This window comes from Pinus tabuliformis, chromosome 5_2 (genome assembly GCF_031772625.1).
Source record: "Pinus tabuliformis cultivar Carrire ecotype Pingquan chromosome 5_2, CPIR1, whole genome shotgun sequence".
NCBI classification, from domain to species: Eukaryota; Viridiplantae; Streptophyta; class Pinopsida; order Pinales; family Pinaceae; genus Pinus; species Pinus tabuliformis.
Window position 1 is genome coordinate 896961671 of NC_142306.1, and position 6949 is coordinate 896968619.

Sequence of the window (6949 nt, forward strand, 5' to 3'; positions counted from 1 at the left end):
CCAGTTTCCGACTAGCAGTTCAAGCTCAGCTTTAATATATTTCTTTACTTATTAGTTTTTCCTTTTAACTTTTTTTTTGGGGGTTTTTGTTTTTGTTTTTGTTATTGTTTTTTTTTGTTAAAGCTAGGTAGGACTACATTTTCAATATATCACCCTGATTGGCGAGAGGGTTGAACCGGTCACATCACATCAAGGGGTGTCTTAATAGAGCACCTGATCACCGTCTATCTAAGACCCCAAGGACGTTTTTGTTTTACTTTTAATTTGTATCAGTCTTAAAATTTTTGTTTTGTTTTGTGTTTTTCATTTTCATTTATATATTATTTGTCTTTTTTTTGTATTGTAGGGTCCATGTCGATCCTTGACTAGCAAATCGACCCCATTATGTGTCAATTTAATAGTTTATTCTAAAGATTTCGTTATAATGGATCAAGTATGCCCCCATAGTGTGTCAATTTCATGGTTGATTTTTAAGATTTCATTGTAATAGGTTGAGATCGCCTACACTACACATCGATTTGATGGTTGATTTTTAAATTTTCGTTGCAATTTGTCAAGTTGTTTTAGGCTAAGATTTTAAAATAACTATAGTTTGATCATTTAAAAATGAAATTACTCTTGGTATAATGACTCTTTCATTTAGGTGTTCATTTTTAAAGATTTTTTAGTTATAAATTTTTGCCATAATGTCATGGTTGAAATATATTGAAAACTTAAGGTTTTTTGCACTCGTGATATTTGGTTTTAATTCCATGGTTGAAGAATTGTCAAAATTTTAAAGTTTTTCTAAGTCACAATATTTTATCATTAATGCTATGGTTGAAAACAATTATAAGTATTTTATCTTTAACGTGATGACTGAAAATTGTTGGAATTTTAAGGATTTATGGAGTCTTGATATTTTATCTTTAATGCCATTGATAAAAAATGTTAAAAATTTACCTCGAAAAAAAATGTTATTCCAACATCAACAATTTTTGATTTCAAGGTGTTTTTTGCACCAAAAGAAAAGGATTTTATTGTTTTTTAGTGTTATTTAAAAAAAAATTGAAAATTTACTCCCAAAAAAAATGGTGATGCAGAATCAACACTTTTTATTTTCGGGTTGTTTTTTCATGTTTTTAAGGGCTTTTTAGCTAGAGTTCTCATTTTCAGGATTGGTAACTTTATTTTTGATGATGACAACAATGCACAAGCTTGCGCACCTGGAAATCAGAGAAACTCTAAAATACTAGCCATATCACACCTTTAAGGGGCTTCTAGATATACCCCCACCTCACCAAGCACCCTCCCACAATTGATAAAAAAAATAAAAATAAAAATTATATAAACATATTTATAAAAGACCTATTACTTGGAAGGTATTACACATGTCATGATTAGGACATTGGTGCAGGTAGAAAGGGTTTAAGGAGAAACCCTATTTGGGGAAATACATGCTTGTGGATATAAGGGTTCTTGTCATGGTGATTTCGAGATGAGGAACACACATTGCCACACTTTCTTGCAAGTGCTATGATTTATCTGAATAGTTAAGCCTAGGATTGCTACGTGTCAACCTGAAAAAGAGCTAATAAATCCCACATTTTGGTTTTGGGATAATGCCCAAAGGGTATGACTATGAAACACAAGCTCATAGTTCAAATCCTTCTTGAAATTTACACTTGGCGATGTGGGACAAAAAGAGGAGAATACTCGAACTTGTTGAAGCTTATTTTACCCCAAATAGGTACTTAATATAAAGACCAAATTAAAGTGATGGTAGCAATAACTGGAATTCCCATGTAAGTTGCCAATTAATATGCACGAAAACCTCCCCCTCACAATTGGCAAGATCAAACAATCATGTGAATCCCCTCTAGAGACTTCTTCCCATCAATCTAAGGCTATAAAGAAAGAAATCCTTTGAATATCACCCTCCTAATAGGGTTTGACGCTTGAAAACTATTCATACGGATATTACATCTTTCCATTATAACTCCTTGTATCTGAGGTCGAAGATTGGGAATTGTTACATCCAATTATTAGGTATACTCATATGGATTCCTAGACAACAATGATGCATCAAAATTTTCCTTCATTCACCCTCATAGTGCTCTGTATCAGAGGTTAGATAATAGCGATAAAATGGTTATGTCAATTGTTTAACCATTTACTTTTCCTTACTCTCCAATGTTGACACTATATCAAAGAAATCTCTTCGCATCCATAGAGATCACCTATATTGGGCGTCGAAGAATGTAAATAATTATTATAAAAATAACATTCTTATATTTACTTTCTCTAACTTCCCGATGTCAATGTCGTATTGGAAATCTTAAGATTTAGAAAATTCCCGATAGTTTCAAAAATTCTTCCCTCAACTAATTTTTCCCAATATTCGTGCTTATGCATATTCGATGTTAACCCCAGTCTTATACCAAGAATAAATAATGCCATTTATGATGCAATGGGAAATAACTCTCTTTCCATTAAAGTAGTCTGATGGATTTTCTTGTTGATTTACCATCTATGATATTACTACATTGATGTTGGGATTTTCTTCCCATGATTCCCCGATCCTTGCAGAAACATGAATTTATGACAAAAGAATTCACAGGTCATCTTTCCTAAATGGAATTAATGCTTTCCTTGATTTCATTAACACTTCTTTGGATGACATTAAATTGTTCCCTCAATTCTCTTAACTCGTTATAAATGAATCCTTTATGCCCTAACCCACAATAATTTCGAGTTACGTGTTTATATAATTGCTTGTCTATGCTCACTTTTGGTACCCAAAGCTAGCTCCCTAAACTCAATTCTCACCAATATAAAGCTTAATTATGCTTTGATTAATAAATATTGTTTTGAATCTACTTTTAATTATGAATAGGTTGTGTGTTATGAAGCTTATATACATTATTGGGTGTAGGTTCCGAATACATACAAAGTCAATCGAATGTCTAAGATGCGCAAAGGAAAGAGACAAAAGTTCAATATTGTTGATCCCATTGTATTAGACCCCTTGTAAATGAAACCCACTTCAGGGATACTATAGTTTTCGATGGCGTGAATGTATACCTTGATTGGGGAAAAATATACTGAACATACGCCAATTCCCAATTTGATTCAATAAATGAGGATTACATGGCAATGTTTAATATAAAGAAATATGAAATATATCATATAGCCATGAGGCCACCCATAATTCCATACAATGACATGACTAGGTGGGTGGTGGCACAGGTCAACTTATAGTAGGAATCTACTGTCAACAATACTAAGAAAATTCATGGCCTCTCTTAAGGCTAATGTTTTCAACCAGATATATCATCTCAAGCCTCCTGAAATTAAGTTGAACAAGGATTTCCTTGATAATTTATTCACCACACATCCCTAATTCATTAGTAATGTGAATGGATGGTGGTGGGATAGTGACTCATTTAAGGAGTGTGCCAACAAGCAGTACCCTAGTTAGCACCTATGACCATTGTTTCGTCTCATTGTGATAATCAGTAGGTTATGTATTGATTTCAACACCTCTCACTTTAAAATTGAATGGTTTCCTCTAGCAGTAGAGATAGTCTCGACTTGGCATATATTCAATTGGTCAAGAATTTTGTCGACATATATGTTGAAATCCATCTTGAAAATATAGGAATCCCCAACAAATAAAGGTTCCTCTTTCTATATGTTAGCCTAAGTAAGATTTCTATACTTCCAATGAATTTACTGGCATGAACTGGAAGTGGACACCCAAGTTGCTAGCCACCCACATCTACCATCAAGAATTGTGGGTGAACTATTACCCCAAGATTCTATATGAAATTTTTGACCATTTATTGGCACAAATCCATCAAATCCTATTTGGTTTCTAGGCCCCCAGGATATCCAAAGAAGCCAAAAAATCTCTTAATGGACTGGGGAACTAATTTGAATATCACTACACATACATCTAGATATATAATTGTTCAGTTCCCCCTTTCCTAATATTGGAGTTACTCCACAACAGACTAATGATAAGGGAAATTTCGTATCAAACCATTAGAGTTGGAATAACATTGGTTCTAGACAACAATTGTAAGAGGCCATGGTTATATTTTCCTATCAGAATCAACCATCACGCACTGAACAAATTTCCCCATGAAACGAAAGAACCAAATAGTACTAAAGAGCTCAAGCTCCTCACAAGTGTCTTTGAAATACATGACCCTCGTGGAATAATTAATAAAAATTCTAGGTTGATAATTCTTTCACCTTAATATGAACATGAGTCCCTCCTTGATGAATCAATGTTCCAAGAGGTCCTCGCATATGAAGAGGTGAAGTGCAAGACGGAAGAGAGGGAACAAGTGAACATGCCACCCCACTAGTATCCCCAAGAAGGGCAAAGAGAAATACAAAGCAAACAATTCTCTTTGAAGACATAATCTTGAAGCAACATGTATCGAAAGTATGCAACATGGATACTCCTTAAATGAGGAAATAAATTTTGCATCCAACGAGTGTTCCTGCTCTAAATTTGAGTAAAACTGTAGAGAGATAAGTTGAAAATATGAGTTGATTTTTTTTTCTTTTTCTTTTCCTCTAAAATTCGATGATGTAATCTAATCTTATTTTATTATTTCCACTATTATTTTATAATATTCCTTAGGAGGCTCATTTTAGACCTTGAAATTCTCTAATGCCTTTGGATTGCTTATTCGTTTTCAAGTTGGCCTTGCCTCTTTCATGCATATCAAGTGTTATGGGAATCTTCTAGGTTGCTCTTGTTGTAGGTTTGATTGTATGAAAGGTGGAAACAAATATAGCATATTCTATACCCAATTTCGTCAATATGGCAAGAATTAATTGTCTTTCTCGATTGGAATTGTTGATTCCACATTATTTCCACTAGAGTAACAAGGCTTTAAACCTTGTGAATAAATCTTGAATGTTTTCGAAACTTCTTAGATTTAATTAGTTGAGCTCATTTTTAACGATGTGGCTCGACTTCTCCTTCTGAAAGAGTGTCTCCAAAGTGGTCCAAACTTCATTTAGAGTAGTGTGTGATTCGACATGAAACAATAATTTTGGAGAAGTTGATAAGCATAAGAGACTGAACACCTTGTCCATGTTGTTGAAATATTTGTTTTTTTCAACTACATAATTTAGTTCAATCTCTATTGCAATGACTATCTGATACAATCATCTACTTCTAAGTTGAAGTAAAATATTTGGCTTCCATTTGAAATAATTAAATGTCATGAGAATTGCAGAAGGTGGAAACCCCATTCTTTTTTATAGCTCCAATATTCAATAACTACAAATATATTTTTAATGCTCCTTCTTCCTACCTCCCATGGGCTCTATTACCATGTGTAATTGTAGCTAAATCTACACATAATGGATCTAGCTAGAAAATAATGAACAAAACCTGCAAGTATGAGAGAATAAAAGAAATTGGGAGAGAAAAAATTAATGAATTATATTCATGCACACAAAAAAAACATTATGAGAGTACAATTCAATGCAATATACTTTACATGGCTGAAATTTAATATATTAGTGAATTTAGAGAGAACATGCATTGAAGAAAACTGACACCTAGTCATAGTTAAATGGCCATTCAACCATCATTTAAGTGTCTCATGCAAAGTAATTAAAACATATTTATTTATTTGACCCACAAGGGATTTGAACCTTCAATCTCATGCTTTACATGATGCTTCATAGCACAACAATCACCAGAGCTCAACTTATTTCATAAATTAAAAAAATATATATCATTTAAAAATTAATACCATAAAATATGAAAATATTCCATTTATATGAAAATATTTATGCCTAAAGGCGTTTTTCTTTATGGGCTTTTGGTGTGCAAACATTGTTCACTCCAATGAATCAGTGAGCTGAATTTTTGTCCTCCTCACACCTATCCAAGTTTGACACGTGGCTGGTTTTTGTTGCTACTTTTTCTATTCATCTTCTTTTCTTGTGGGAAGGTCCTTCCTAGGTGGACTTTAGGTGCATGGACTGCAGATTTAGAGACTCTGCTAACTCCACAAGCTTCCACAACAAGCGATGGGAAAGTTCATAGAGGTCATCAGAGGACCCAAAGGCTTAGGGTCGTCGAGAGTCACAAAAAAATTACAAACTTAGGTGTGTGAACTTGTCTGGATTCGAACTTTGAACAGAGATGGTATTCACAAACATGAAAATAAGACAATTGAAACACAATAGATCATACTTGTCAAACCCAAGCATTATCGAATGTGGTAGAAGATATTTCCTTTATGAATTTAAGGAAACTAATCCTTCTGTCACTCTATGTATCAATCTCCTTTATCATTCTCGTTAATTCCTTGACAGTTAGGGCATGGCCAAGATGAGCTCCGCTACTGTGATGTAACCATTGTCGTCTTTGTCAAACACATGGAAAATTACACAAAACTTCTCCTCCAAATAAGGTGATGCCGAATTGACCTTGGGCGCAACAAGAGCCAAAAATTCTGAGAATTCGATGAGCTCCTTATTGTTTGTGTTAGCCTTCTGTATAAGGGCTTATATCTGATCCTGGCTAAGTTTCAACACTAGAGATCCTAACAGGGACCCTAATTCCAGTTGTGTCAAGCTCCCATCGTGGATTTTGTCGAACGTCGTGAATATCTCTCGCAATTGCACGATTTGGCATTTGTCTAAACTGGAGGACATGCCATTTCTCTCGTTCATTCTCTTCAATCCCTCTACACTTTTAGTTGTGCATCTGATTGGGGATTTTATGATCTTTGTAAATTCTTTTCAAGTGCTCGCAGAAATTTGTATCATGAGTCAAAAGCCCCATCATGATATGGATTTTGCCATGGTCAGCACTTCAATTTTCTCCCATGTGTTTCTGTTCTTGGCTTGTTGAGCTTTCAAGCCTTTGTTGTTTGACTCTATTCTCTCGATCAGAATTGATGGAAGGTACTTAAAATTTTCAATCCGA

The 6949-nt window shown here is 34.1% G+C and overlaps 1 pseudogene; it reads right to left on the reverse strand.

Annotated features, from left to right (window-relative positions):
• Positions 1–6214: 6214 nt before the first annotated feature.
• On the reverse strand, positions 6215–6693 carry LOC149162200 (putative calcium-binding protein CML18; annotated as a pseudogene).
• Positions 6694–6949: the final 256 nt, after the last annotated feature.